Genomic DNA, 15154 nt, shown 5'->3' on the forward strand with positions numbered 1-15154 from the left:
GAAAGAGGATGTGAAGGTGTCTGAGTGGGGGTGAAGGGGCAGCAGTCTCTAGGGGAGCCCCCTCCCTGTCCCGCCCTTCTGCAACAGGTCAGTTTCGGGGGGAGAAGCAGGAAATGTGTCGGCCCCCCCACCCGAGGAAAGGGGATTGGGGGCAGGTCTGTGTGTGGGGGGCTCCTTCCCTCTGACTGGCGAAGGGGCGCGTAGCCCCCCTCCCCCGTTTCTGCCCTCCTGGACAAAGCACAGCCATTGGGGGGGACTGCCTCTCCGCCCCCCCTCAAAGACCCCGCTGCTTCCTTTTCTCCCATCATTTATTTTCTTGTGTCTCTCCCCCCCCCCATGAATGAGGGGCCTGGTCGCCCCTTTTCCACCCAGGGCCCTTCCAGAGAGCGCCCGCCCCAGAGGCCGCTTCCGGGGAGGGGGTTGACGTAAGGTGGGATGCCCTCCCCACGTTCCCCCCCCAAGCTCTTCTTTGGTGGAACCAATAATATAAAATGCAACTCGGGTCTGTTATGAATTCCACCCCACCCCCACCCCTCCTTTATTTTCCTTTTCTCTTACTTCATTCTTACTCCTTTGGGGGTTTTTTATGTTTAGAACAAGCCCAGGAGAGGAATGAAGGGCCACTTTGGAGAAGTGGGGGGGGGTCTACCATAAATTTGATAGATAGAGATGATAGGCAGATAGATAGATAGATAGATAGATAGATAGATAGATAGATAGATAGATAGAGTGCTCTTTTGAAAGAAAAAAAAAGGTGCTGGAACTCACGTCATACAACCTGCCTTGCCTACCCTACAAGGTTCCATCCAAAAAAGGTGCGGGAACTTCAGTCTGGGTGTTCTATGACAAAAAAAAGCCCTAGATAGAGTAGATAGATTAGATAGATAGATAGATTGATAGATAGATAGATAGATAGATAGATAGATAGATAGATAGATAGATAGATAGATAGATAGATAGATAGATAGATAGATAGATAGATAGATAGATAGATAGATAGATAGATAGATACGGACGGACGGACGGACACAGACAGACAGACATACAGACAGACAGGAAAGGATAGAGAAGATACAGAAGGATAGATAGGTAGATAGGAAAAGGATAGAGAAGATATAGAAGTTAGGTGGAGATGATATAGGTAGATAGATTGATACAGTAAATATATAGAGAAGATAGGTACATGGAGAAATAGGTGAATAGAGAAGATACGGTAGGTAGATGGAAGCATGGATAGGTAGGAAAGATGGATAGAGAAGATATAGAGGCAGATGGATAGATGGAGATAAAAGAGGTAGATTGATAAAGTAGATATCTAGAGATGATAGGTAGATGGATGAAGAAATAGATGAATCGAGAAGATAGGATAGGTAGATGGAAGCATGGGTAGATAGATTAGAGAGAGATAGAGAGATGTGAACTTAGCAAATTCAGTGCTCGACTCTTCAGGGAGGCTTGAGGACCCAGAATGAGGGGTTTGTTTTTTTTGTACAGATAGGCCAACTGATAAGAGTCTCCAGGGCTTTTCCCTCTCAAAGTGTTAGGATGATAAATGAAAAAGGCCTCTGAGGGCCACAGCACTGTGGGTTGTATGCTATCCTGTGGTAGCATACAACAGGCAAGAGAGCTATCAAAGGGGTGCCCTGCCTTGAAAGAGGAGTTGGTGTTGTTATTATGTATGAAATGTATGTTTTACGCGACTCCCAGTGACTCTGGGTAGTTTACGAATGATATAAGACCAGTAAAATTAACAACAAACAATAAGAAAGGTGAATTTCCATCAGCTCCGTTTAAATCACAGGGTTTCTACTTAATGAATGTCTAGAGTGAAACTGTTGTTACCTTAATTGTTTTAAATTGTTTGGATATTTGCATCTTGGCCTAGTTAAGTTGGAACATCCTTTGCATGCATTCCACGTTTCTGTAAGGTAGAAAGATAACGTTCAAATATTTAAAAGATAATCATGTCATGTGGCATCTCATCTTTATACTTTTTAATGACTGATGCAGCACCCTGTTTTATAAATATAAGCACCTTTGCAGACAATTCAGGGGGCATGCCTTTTTTTAAAGTACCGTAGCTTCCCTCCACTTTTTTTGGAAGACTATTTATTTATTTGGAATGGGCACTGTGGAAATTGAAACATATGATGCTGAACTGCATTGCTCATTTTATAGAGATGGTTTGGCTGATTTGTTGATGCTCTACAGAGGAGAGCTCTAGGGAGTGAAACTATTCTCTGTATTGCCTGTTAGTTAATCAGTGTCCCAATATTGTTGTTTTTAACATGACCATTGCAGCATCCCATTGGTCACCTGATCAGAATTCAGATGCTTGGTAACTGGTTCATATTTATGATGGCTGCAGTGTCCTGGGGTCATGTGACCAACTTTTGCAACCTTCTAACAAGCAAAGTCAATGGGGAAGCCAGATTCACTTAACAAACATGTTAGTAACTTAACAATTGCAATGTTTCACTTAACAATTGTGGCAGGAAAAGTCGTAACATGAGGCAAAATTCATTTAACAAATGTCTCACTTAGCAACCTAAATTTTGGCTCAATTATGGTCATAAGTTGAGGACTATCTGTATTCTTAAATGTTGTGGTGCTCTCAATGCCATTTGCCACTTATTGAGTTGTGAAATACTCTTTCCAGAATTCTGTTATGTAATATATTTGCATTTGTGCTTGTTGTAAGCTGTTTGTTGAACATAATAGGAATTCATTTCATCCAAGTGGCTTACAATATATTAATGATTTATTAAAATGTGTATAGTGTTTTCCATAAAGCAAATTCCTAAATAGTGAACAGGAAATAATAGGAACATGAGAAATGTATCTTACAATTTATAATTCTAATAATATTGATCAGGACTTAATTTCCCACTTGATATGTTTATGAATGCAAGCTATTTGGAAATCACTTTTCACTTCTTTGAAGTGATTTAGGAAGCAAACAATAAAAAAAACATGTTTTTGAAGGGTGAATAAGCAGTCTTCTCTCATTTTTATTACAAATCTTAGAAAAATAATTCTTGGAAAAGAAATTCTGTTGTCGGCCAGTAGTTTTTTTTAAGGTAAAGCACTTAAACATACTTTTTGCATTATCTGTGTGATTTCTTTGCCAGATGGTCAGATGGAAAAATGAGTATATGCAGCTGCTTGTACTCACTCATGAGAATTCTTGGATTTGGCCAACCTTTAAGGAATGGAAGAGTCTATAACTTAAAGAGAACCTTCCAGAATGATAGACGTTGCATTTTTTTGCTCCTTGCAGTGTCATGAGCCCAATTTGCAGTTCCCTGAAAACACTGGAAAGGTCAAATTCTCTCATATGTTAAAATCATCTCATTAGATAAATATCTTAGTCGCCCTCTTTACACAATTTAAAGGGGAATATTGCTGTTGGCTCTTATTCAGTGTTTGAGAGTAAAACCATTGAATGCAATGTGATTTAGTTTGGAGGAAATATGCATAGGAATATGTAGTTCAATAGCAAATATGATTTTATATATAAAGAAGACATATATTTTAAATAAATAATGAGTAACAAAGCTGCAAAGCCTTAGTGCTGTTTCAGAGCCCATGGCCTTATAACTCATTGAATCTCTGGCTGTTTCAAGTTATGAAAAGAGTAACCTCCATAAACGTGCATAAAACGCCTTTTATGGTAGCATTTAATTGTGAGCGTGTAAGATAATAAATTAGATGCTTGCCACACTGATTTTTTGTACTTTTCCTAGCTGACTTTCCATCTCTGGAATGTTGTATGTAAGTCATGTCAAAAGTGGATAAGTTTTAGACTCCCAGGATCTACCTTGCTTTTGAGTAGAGGCTCCTGAGAGTCAGCTACGGGAACCAAGGGCAGATATACCCTTCTCTTTTACTAATTGTGAGCCCAAGTGTTTGTTTTGTGCACCATCGCTGAGCTGAACTCAGTCCTACGTGAACAAACTCGTTTCCCAGTTATTCAACTTTGTCATCATTTCAGCAGTCTGCGTATATAGTAATGTGTCCTAATCTGTGCTGATCTACAAATCCTTGCAAATCTCCCTCAGATCTGCATCATCTATCTCTTGTTAATCTCTGGGTTTTGTAGTCTAAACATACACAATAACTAACTTCTTTGTCGGTGTGGTCGAGGCCTTTTGTATCTTATATAAAGTTAGTTTTGTAAATGGCATTTTCTGTGTCAACCTGGCATTAGCTCTCCAGAGTTTTATGTAGATCTTACCCTTTTCTCTTTGAAGATGCCGGGGCAAAGACCGTCAGTATATTAACTGTGCGCTCTATACAACACTATAACGTTTGTTTTGTTTTTCAAGCCACGTCTTATTTATGTAATCTGGCGAATTTGGAATCTGCACAGGACCATCCATCACCTGGGATTGAGAAGCAAAATCTGGATGTTCCAGGTATGAGCTGTCATCAGATATTCCCTTGGCTTTCAGCTCTTTAGATTGGTATATCAGGGGTTTGATTCATCTGGCATGCATTCTGGATACATTTAGCATCCATAAAAGTTAGTGTTATTGGGCTGGTCAATTTGAATATCCCTTTGAGTATAGTAATATAGGGACAAATAATGAGAACAGTGGGAAGTTTCCCCCTCCTGTCTTAAAATATTCCTATAAATACTCTGGGCTGGAATGGCGATCTTGAAATGCATAATGGTTTAGGAGAAAGCTTTAGGCCTGTATAAAGCAAATCAGGGATTAATATTGTATTATGAGAATCCTCCTATGAATTTATTTTAATTTCACAGGAAGAATTATTTTAATAGCATGGTTCTGCAAACAGAAGGATGATTATCTGTTTAGTGATTTGAGGAATTCTTTACAGTACTTTAAAAGTTCTTATGTAAATATTAATCCAAGCTAGACTGCTGAGCAAAGACATATTCCCCGTAATGTAGCAGGCAACTCTGACAGAAATTGACACATAATTGAGTTCCCCTAGAGCGAAAACACCTTGGCTTTCCTTTGACATATTCCACTCATCTTGCTATATATATAACATTGTGTACTTGCGTTTTTTGCTGAGTAAGTGAGGTGAAGTCAAGGCAGCTGTGGATTATTTACTAAACTAATAAAGCTTGGTGTAGCCCAATACAGGCAGTTCTCAACTTATGACCACAGAATTTAATGTGAGGCGGTTGTTAAATGAGGCAGGCCCAATTTTACAGCCATTTTTCCCACAGTGGTCATATGGATCACTGAAGTTGTTAAGTGAATCATGTCATTAAGTGAATTCGTCTTCCCCCATTGACTTCGCTTGTCAGAAGCTGGCTGGGAAGGACGCAGATAGCGATCACGTGACTCTGGGATGCTGCAAACCTTTTCCCATATATGAACAACGGACAAAATGCCCAAATTTTGATCTTATGACCATGAAGATGCTGGAACGGTTGGGGTGTAAATCACTTTTCCAGTGCCATTGTAACTTTGAACGGTCAATAAGCGAGGACTTCCACTATGTGAACTTTTACATACTCTAGAACAGGCGGGTAAAATGTTCCCCCGTGGCCTTGTTGCACTACAGCAGGGCTTCTCAACCGTGGAAACTTTAAGATGCCCTACAGCTTTTTTTTAATTCATTTCCCATTATTTAGCATCTCATTAGTCAGCATCCTCTGGCAGTTACCTTGGTACAATTTGGGAGGACGCTGCCGCCTGGGCAGTCTTTTAAAAAAGTTTCTGGCAAAAGGAGTGGAAACCTGCTTCCTGCCATTCTTCATCCCTTCAGCAACTTGTTTTTCCGCCTACCAGAGAAACTCAGCTGAGCTGAACGAAAAGCCTTAAAGAGGGCCTTTAATGTGTAAGCGTTTAGAGAAACCTGCGAGTGTAAACACGGGCAATTATTCAGCGTTATATTTACAAGCACGTGTATTGTTGTCACAACTAACCCACGTTAAGAAAACCAATCTCCCTCCGTGTTTTATCAACTGTAACTTCTCTGGAGTTTTTCCACTTTTGCTGCCAATGGATAAAAATAAGAAAGCTTTGGTTTCTGCAGCTATCACTTTGAAATAAATTAAGTCATTTGGGTGTGGGGGGTGGTTTGTCGGGGTTTTCACCCCATCGTTGAATGTGCTTGTCTGTTGGGTCATTGACATGGCGAATTTTTATTCTTTATTCATGTGATGATAGAATTAAAGATATATGGTGATTCAGGAATATAATGCAAGCAGACTCCAGCCCCTTTTAGCAAAAAGCTGATATGCTGGTTGTCTGCCTAAAATGGATCCGTGGGACAATTGAGAAGCTTTTGCTTGGTTGCTGAATATTTATGGAGTTAGTAACACATCAGCCCCCTTCAGTCATGTCCAATGAACATCTCTGTTCATAGGAAGTATAGGTAGTCCTTGATTTACGACCACAATTTTGCTAAGTGAGACATTTGTTGAGTGAATTTTGCCCCATTTTACGTCCTTTCTTGCCACAGTTGCTAAGCGAATCACTGCAGTTGTTTAGTAAAATGGTTGTTAAGTGAACCTGGCTTCCCCATTGACTTTGCTTGTCAGAAGGTCACAAAAGGAGATCACATGACCCCAGGATATTGCCGCCGTCACAAATGCGAGTCGGTTGCCCAGCGGCTGAGTTTTGATCACGTGACCACGGGGATGCTGCAACGGTCCTACCTGTGAAAAATGGTCATAAGTCCCCTTTTTTCAGTGCCGTCATAACTTTGAACGGTCACTAAACGAACTGTTGGGAGGCAAGGACTACCTGTAAAGCGGGTCAGGAGAAAGGTGCAGGCAGTGAGATATTTTAAGCATGCTTGGGTGGAGGCAAATATGCTCCCATTCCAGAACATTGTTCTGAAGAAAAAGCAGGAAATGGAATCGGTGTCATAAGGGTGTTGAAAGAAGAACTTTCTGGCATTCTCTGAGATGAGGTTATTGCTATCCTTCTAAATGCAAATAATTTACTATAATTATTTATGATGATAATGATATAGGCAGGCAGTAAAAGTATGCATAATATTTCCAGAGATTCCAGGGTGCGTTCTGCTTCAAAAATTCTACAAACAGGGAATTCATGTGTGTGAAAAATTAAGATAATTCCTTCAACTTCTGTAAATGTGTAAATGGCCATATGCACACCAGAGTCTTCAGCAAGGGTCTACTTTATTGGAAGATATTATATTGTTATCGTTGCTTTAATGCTATGACATGTAAGGTTTGTTTATTCATAGAATTTATGTAAAAGCAGTGACTGGAAATTAGTTTGCAAAGGGCTAACATCTGTCCGCTAACCCTATGCAACTGTGGAGCAAGAGACTGCTGTCTACCATTATTTCCAAGAAAGAGAACTGTCAGATGAAGACGTATCAGGGTGAGATTTGCAATGCTTGGTGCACAAACTAAGATTAGAAATAAACATAATTGATAGTTCTAATTATTTCAGGTAACTTTGTCGGTGAAGTCTGGTTTTGTTTTCAAAAATCCTTTTATACTTTTTGTTCTTGGAGAGATATTTCCTTTATGTACGAAAGTACATTTTGAAATATTAGAGCACTTACCTTTGACTTTTTGAATTTAGATTTCATTTATTTTAATTTGCCACTGAGCATTTGAAAGTTCTGCGTTACATTTCTTTTTGCTCAGAGCTTATGTAAGCGTTCTTGTAACCACTTGTCAAGTTTCCGAAATTCTGTTCTAAGAGCTTATTCCAGAGAAGCAATTACCGAGTGAACTCTATAAGGGTATGTTTATTAAAGTTTCAAAGCATACAGAAAATAACTGAGTACATGAACATCTTTCAACTTGTTCCCAGGGCTTGAATGCACTGCTGTGAGTCTGAAGAGCATTGTGGGTATTGATATGCAAATACAGAATAAATATAAAGTGTTATAAAAAAGAGACAAAAACTGCAAATGCTCAGACATTGCTGTAGTGTGTATTTTATGGTATATTTTATATTTTTAGCAATATTAAGATTAACTTAGCAGAAGCTTGCTGGAAATTCCATTCTCTAGTAACTAGACATAAATATTTGAGGAGGATTACTGTTCATTTCAAGTTTGATAGTTTCTGTAAGTCAACAGTACACAAACGCCCACGCCCACACCCACACGTATAGCTGAGGAATAATTGAGAAGGAGTAATATATGTTAATATATGGTGATATTCAGTGGAATATTGCAATAATAAATCCAATCATGTGTCTTTCTGCAGTAATTTTGGTAACGGCTTATGTTTGTGGAGGAACACACTTCCATTTTAAAAAGCATAGTTGTTTAATGCTGATTTACAAGTAATGCATAATCATGGTTTGGGAATCCATCCACTGTGGAAAACTGTAAACCTTCTACAGCATAGCAACAAGAAGTTTATTTAGAATTCTTACTATTTTATGATTTTGTGGGATACAGATGATCATTTGATCATATGGACTTCTGGCTGCAATCTGAAAAGGGTCTGTCCTGAAACTGGCTGTTGTGATATTTGTTGTTAGAACTATGTAAAAACTTGTGAAACAATTCTATTTTTTTTTTTAGAAATTGTAAGCTCTGTTTTAGTTATTACTTTTGAACTTTCATAATGGGTGCTAATAATGGGAATTCTCTTTAACACTTCAGTCTTGGTGTGTACTTCACTATCTCACTTCCCCAAATACTCGAAAGCATTTATTTCTGTGGTTTCTTGTATTTTGCCCTAATAATTTTGGGACTATGCACTATATTTTTAGTGACTTGATTATATATAAGGAATACATAAAACATTGTCTTTCCAGTCTTCTGAGCTTGTTTAAATACAGTGTCTGTATATAAACATCAGACTAAGCCATGAATTATTGAATTGTTGAATAAACCACAATTGGCTGGATTCCTGCATCATGCTAAGCCATCCAGTGTGGGTTACAAACCACATAATTGAGTGTACACTTATGTTAAGCCCCTACCAAGCTACATAATAACCATCAAGTGGTATCTTACCCAGCATTGTCTCACATCAATAAACTTCATAGTAGCTTTGAGTGATGTGTGAACCTGTTCAGTGTATGGAAGGAAGAGAAGGGAAAGAAGGGAAGGGAGGGGAAGAAGGAAGGAAGGAAAAAAAAGCTGGCAGGTCTGTTGGCCTTCCTGGATGTATACAGGTCATCCTCAACTTATAACCACAATTAAGCTCAAAGTTTTTGTTGCTAAGTGAAACATTTAAGTGAATTTTGTCCCATTTTATGACCTTTCTTGCCACAACCGCAGTTGTTAAATTAGTAACCTGGTTGTTAAGTGCATTGGGTTTTCCCATTGCTTGTAAGAAGGTCGGAAAAGGTGATCACATGATCCCGGTCATGAATGCGAGTCAGTTCCCAAGCATCTGAATTTTGATCACATGGCCTAGGGCAGTGATGGTGAACCTTTTAGAGACTGAGTGCCCAAACGGCAACCCAAAACCCACTTATTTATCGCCGGGTGCCAGGTGGGTGTGGCCCACTGGGTGGGCGTGGCTGTGGTGGTCATGGCAGATTGGGTGGGTGTGGCCAAGGTGGGCGTGATCACCTCGATGTTGCTCGTGAGGAGGGATGCCTGTGGGCAGGGTTGGGGGAGATCTGGGGGGTCTCTGGCAGGTGGGGCGGTGGGCAAGAGGCTCGTCCTGTGGGGTGAGGCGAGGCAAGGCGAGGCAGGGTGGGGGTCCCATTGTCACAGGGTAAGGCGAGGCAGGGGCCGGGGCAGCTGTTGCCTAACACCATCGGCCCCTGCACACAAAGGCCAGCGAGTGCACGAGTGCTGGGGTGCATCCAGCCATGTGGGACCTTGATGAATTAGCGGGCGGCTGGTTGAAGAGGGACGGTTGCCATCTCCGGGGCATGGTGCACGTGCCCACAGAGAGGGCTCTGAGTGCCACCTCTGGCACGCGTGCCATAGGTTCGCCACCACTGGCCTAGGGGATGCTACAATGGTTGTGGGAAAAATGGTCATAAGTCCCTTTTTTTCAGGACCCTTATAACTTTGAACAGTCACTAAATGTACTCTTGTAAATCGAGGACTTCCTGTGTTTTACAAACAGTACCGTTACTTCCTTGCCTAATCAACACAACCAGAACTGCTGTTGCTAAGTGACACGGTCACACAATGTTTTCCTTAGTGACCGAAATTCCGGTCTCAATTAGAGTCGTAACCCGAGGACTACCTGTATTTCATCTTGCTTTTTTACCTTTCATGTTCAAAGAGCTCTTTTGACCCTGGAGAACCGGTTCCTCACTTGGAACGGCGGGTCTCAGATTTATCCAAGAAAACAAGATTGAAATTCTGGCCTATCATTGCATAAAGTTTTGCTGCAACTTTGAAAGAAAGGCAAATGATAAATGCTATGAAATAACCTTTTCAGTTCTTAATTCGGGTGACTCAGATGCGAGCCGCTCTGTTTATGAATGGAGAGAACAGATTTTAATCTTGCCAGAACGTTGAATGTGACGATGAAGAGGTGGTGGGAGGCAGAACCACTTGAGCTCAAATTGACTTTGGTGAGTCATGGACCCAACGATTAGTTTTTCCCGCTTCACCCAAATTCTATATTGTCAACAGTGCTTCCCCCCCCCTCAAATCCTCTGTGAATATCTATCCTTGAACACGATGTATAATCCAACATAAAAAGGGCACAGGTAGGAAAGAACATTCTTTTTTTTTCTGACAGGCCTTGATTTATACAATATTTATTGGTACAGAGTCAGATCTCACCTTCCATTCGGGTTCTAAGCAGTGTAACATGTTGGTCTGTCCTCCCATCTTTGCTATCACAACAACCTTGTGAGGTAGATTGGACTGAGAGGGAACAATTGCGCTAGATCAGAGGTCTCCAAGCTTTTGGGCACCAGGGACCGGTACCCTGGAGAAAGGTTTTTCCACGGACCAGAGAGTGTGTGGTTTTGTGGGCTGCCTGCATCCCACGGATAGGGCTTTGCTTGTTTGTGTGGCCCGCTTGCTGGCATGTGCCGACTGGTGCCGGTCCCTGGACTGTGGGTTGAGGACCCCTGGGCTAGATAGCCAATTGGGCTCCATAAAAGACCAGAATCTGCATATCCCAAACCCTTAACTGCCTCTCTCCACTTATAATATTGTGCATTAGGGACAGTCTGTCTCTCAAAGCCTACGTAGAAGGTTTATGCAGCAGCATCCAAAGGTTTTTTGTGTGAAAGGTGTTGTAATGACAGTACAGGTAGTCCTCGACTTTACAACGGTCCATTTAGTGACCGTTCAAAGTTACAAACGGCAGTAAAAACAGTGACCTAGGACCATTTTTCACACAAGCGTTGCAGTCTATCCCCACGCTCACGTGATTTATATTGACAACTGACTCACATTTATGACGGTTGCAGTGTCTGCCAGGATCATGCAATCCCCTTTTGCGATCTTCTGACAAGCAGAATCAATGGGGGAAGGCAGATTCCCTTAACGACCCTGTGACTAATTTAACCACTGCAGCGATTCACTGCAAGATAAGTGGTAAAAGAATAAAACTCCCTTAACAAAGGTCTCACTTAGCAACAGAAATTTGGGGCTCCGTTGTGGCCGTAAGTTGAGGACTACCTGTACAACAAGAAGGCTCATTTTTGAGGATTAATTTAGGGGTTTAAAGTGATTGCTTCAAGTGATGATGATGATGATGATGATGATGATGATGATAAAGTTGGAAGGGACCTTGGAGGTCATCTAGTCCAACCCCCTGCTCAGGCAGGAAACCCTATGCCATTTCAGACAAATGGCTGTCCAGTCTCTTCTGAAAAACTTCCAGTGTTGGAGCATTCACTGCTTCTGGAGGCAGGTTGTTCCACTGGTTAATTGTTCTAACTGTCAGGAAGTTTCTCCTTAGTTCTGGGTTGCTTCTCTCCTTGCTTAGTTTCCACCTGTTGCTTCTTGTCCTGCCTTCAGGTGCTTTGGAAAATAGCTTGACTCCCTCTTCTTTGGGGCAGCCCCTAAGATACTGGAACACTGCTATCATGTCCCCCCTCGTCCTTCTCTTCATTAAACTAGTCATAGTGTTTATGCATTTGCCTGACATCCATAAGAATGCTTGCCAAACAACAGATAAACTGGATGTTGTGTCTTAACTTAAACATAATTCATGTTTTCCAAGGTTAAGAATTTCTGGATCGAAATCCCATACGTTCCCAGTGATGGGTGTCTAAACACTTGACATTGTGAGTTTCTGTCTGAATCTCTTAAACTCAGAACTTGACCTTATGGCAACCAGACCCGGAAAGGCGGCAGGTGTTTCTCCTAGGGAACCTTAAACAGGAGACGAATCCCTGGGAAGAAATGTTTAAGCAGGGAAGAAGAAGAATAGTTGAAAGAGCTGTCCCGAATGGAAAAATCAATCTCGTGGCTGGAATGTTGAGGCTGACTTCATTGTGTGGCTGGCTGATTTTTCTCATGGAGATGTCTGTTTTTGTTTTTAAATTCACGCAAAGGGACTAGACATATGATGATAAGTAAGGGAGTTCCCACGGCTGGGAAGAAGAGGCAGGCCGGAATAAAACGAAGCTCTTTTGCTTTGGAAGACAGAAATGAGTGGAAGGGCAGGATTTGACATCCCTTCCCTCTCCTGAGTCTCAGATTGGCGTGTCAGAAGTAAACCTGGGATTGGAGACCAGACAGGCTGTTTTACAATAAACTGCCAACTAGTCAGTCATATGATTGTTTTTTTCTTTTTTTTAAAAAAAACGCCCATTATAGGAACCTGCCAACTAATTCACCACCTCTGTCAATCTCAATAACGCCCGTTTTAGCCTCTTTACTCTCAATAACGCCCATTTTAGCCTCTACTCTTTAGCACTTCAGAGATCAGAACAGTTTGAGGTTATAGTAGTGCTTGCAATATTCCATTTCTTATTTTTCTTTCAGTCTCATAGTCAGTCTGTCCATCTCTGCGCATTCTAGTATTTTTTCATTATTATTTCTTCATCTGATGGTATTCCTTCATTTTTCCAGTATTGCGCAAATATAATTCTTGCCCCTGTTGTGACATGCAAAATCAAACATAAGCTTTGTTTGTTAGTCTTTTCTGGCATTATACCTAATAAAAAAAAGTTCAGGTTTAAAATCTACATGTTCTCCCAACATCTTTTCTAGCCAGGTGTGTATCTTTTTCCAATAACTCTTTACTTTGTCACATGTCCACCAAACATGATGATACGTGCCTGACTTATGTTTACATTTCCAACATCCATCTGACATGTTTTTAAACATTTTTGCTAATCTTGCTGGTGGCAAGTGCCATCTATAGAACATTTTATATACATTTTCTTTGTAGGAAGTTGACTTTGTCAGTTTGTAATTTCTTTCCCATAAATTTTGCCATTTTTCTAATTCTATATTAATAGTAGTGCTTGCAATACAGGCAGTCCTCGACTTAACAGTTCGTTTAGTAACCATTCAAAGTTACAGAGGCACGGAAAAATGTGACTTGGGACCCTTCTTCATAGTTACGACCTTTGCAGCATTCCTGTGATCACGTGATCAAAATTCAGTCACTGGGCAACTGACTCGTACTTACGACAGTTGCAGTGTCTCCTGGGGTCACGCGATCCCCTTTTGCGACCTTCTGACAGGCAAAGTCAACGAGGAAGCCGGGTTCACTTAACAACCATTTTACTAACTTAACAGTTGCAGTGATTCACTTAACAACTGTGACAAGAAAGGTCGTAAAATGGGGCAAAACTTAATAAAAGTCTCACAACAAAAAATTTGGGCTTCCTGTACTCTTGGCTGGGTATCCATAATGCAATAATTCTTGAAAATACACGGGGCATGTTCATCCCTAGAGCAAAGAGTCCTTTGATTCAATGCAGGACTCCTTGTTCTGTCTCGTCTTCTTCCAGTTTCTGCTGGTGGGTTGGCAATTCTTCTGCCATTATGCATTTCATGTGGCGAGATCTTTTTTTTTATTAGTTGTGACACACGAAACAACCCTTTTGATGACTCGCTTGGACTGCTTCCTCTTACCCCACCGCATGACTCAATGCTTGCCTTCCCTAATTTCAGCCGAGGGACAGTTCAGGATCAATTAATACACAGAAGGAGAGTGCTTGGGCATTTCCAGAAATAAATTGTTTAAAATCTTCCACAAGCACGCTCAAAGTAACCATTTTACCATGGTTGCTGTCAGATATTTGGAATAAAAAGACCAACAGTTTGCCTCCCTCCCCCTTATCATTTTGGACAATGTAGCAGATCGGTTTCTTGACCAATTCATATTCCATGGTTTGGCAGAAGGTGTCACCCAAATGGCTTAACGGCCATTATAGTTACAAAGTTGTCAGCTTCATACATCAGTTGATTTCACTTGGATATAATTAAGCTTAAATGTTAGGTCACTCTTCTCTCGCCTTCAGTGCGGTAATTAACCAGAGAAATGTTCCAATTTCATATTGTCTGAGTTTATTGGCCCATTTAACTGGGAAAAAAGAAAGAGCTGTCAAAGGCTTTCATTCCACAGAAAGGTAGACATTTTCATCTGCACAGCTTTGTTTAGTATAATTGGGTTCTTTTGTTCCTTTCTGCTGCTTCCTGTTCCCCTGCTTTCTCCCAGCCCAAAAAAATGTTGTTTGCTGTGGTTGCCCTAGTTGTGAACATATGCGTTGTTAGTGTTCTGCGCACTCCTCTCTCCCTCCCTTCCCTGCTCCCCATACCGTGCAGCCTTAAGCCAAAATATTCAGGGTGTTGCTTCTCCGACATTCACTTCTGGCAAAAGTGCAAAAGCCCCATCTCCACATGTTTTCTATGAGCGAGCCTTACTCAGAATCCTGTCAGATGTACCAGCATGTGGAGCTCCTTAGAAATTGGATTTGGAAGCCAGGACATCAAAGGAGGGTTAAAAATAATGGTTGCAAAAAACCATGACAACGAAATCAAGTTGGCCTGTGTTAAACAGCTGCATGAGGTAGACTGACTTGCTCGCTTTTCAGAATAACAGAGTTGGAAGGGACTTTGGAGGTCTTCTAGTCCAACCCCCTGCTCCGGCAGGAAACCCTATACCACTTCAGACAAATGGCTGTCCAATCTCCTCTTAAAAACCTCCAGTATTGGAGCACCCAGAACTTCTGGAGATAAGTCAGTGATGGCTGTGTCAGTTTCTGGGTCATCTAGATCAGCATGATGGCGAGGTCTAATTACTACTCCACCCTCATTGCGTCATCAGATAACCGCC

General features: G+C 41.1%; 1 protein-coding gene across 2 annotated transcripts in view; it reads left to right on the forward strand.

Annotated features, from left to right (window-relative positions):
* HMG20A (high mobility group 20A) overlaps positions 1-15154 on the forward strand; it is a 50777-nt gene continuing 35623 nt past the window's right edge. For both annotated transcript variants that reach the window (XM_015817989.1, XM_015817990.1), the window contains exons 1-2: positions 1-87; positions 4329-4418. The gene's annotated coding sequence lies outside the window, so the exon portion shown is untranslated. The remainder of the gene's footprint in view (positions 88-4328; positions 4419-15154) is intronic.

Source organism: Protobothrops mucrosquamatus, unplaced genomic scaffold (genome assembly GCF_001527695.2).
Source record: "Protobothrops mucrosquamatus isolate PMUCROS unplaced genomic scaffold, P.Mucros_1.0 scaffold660, whole genome shotgun sequence".
Taxonomy (NCBI): Eukaryota; Metazoa; Chordata; class Lepidosauria; order Squamata; family Viperidae; genus Protobothrops; species Protobothrops mucrosquamatus.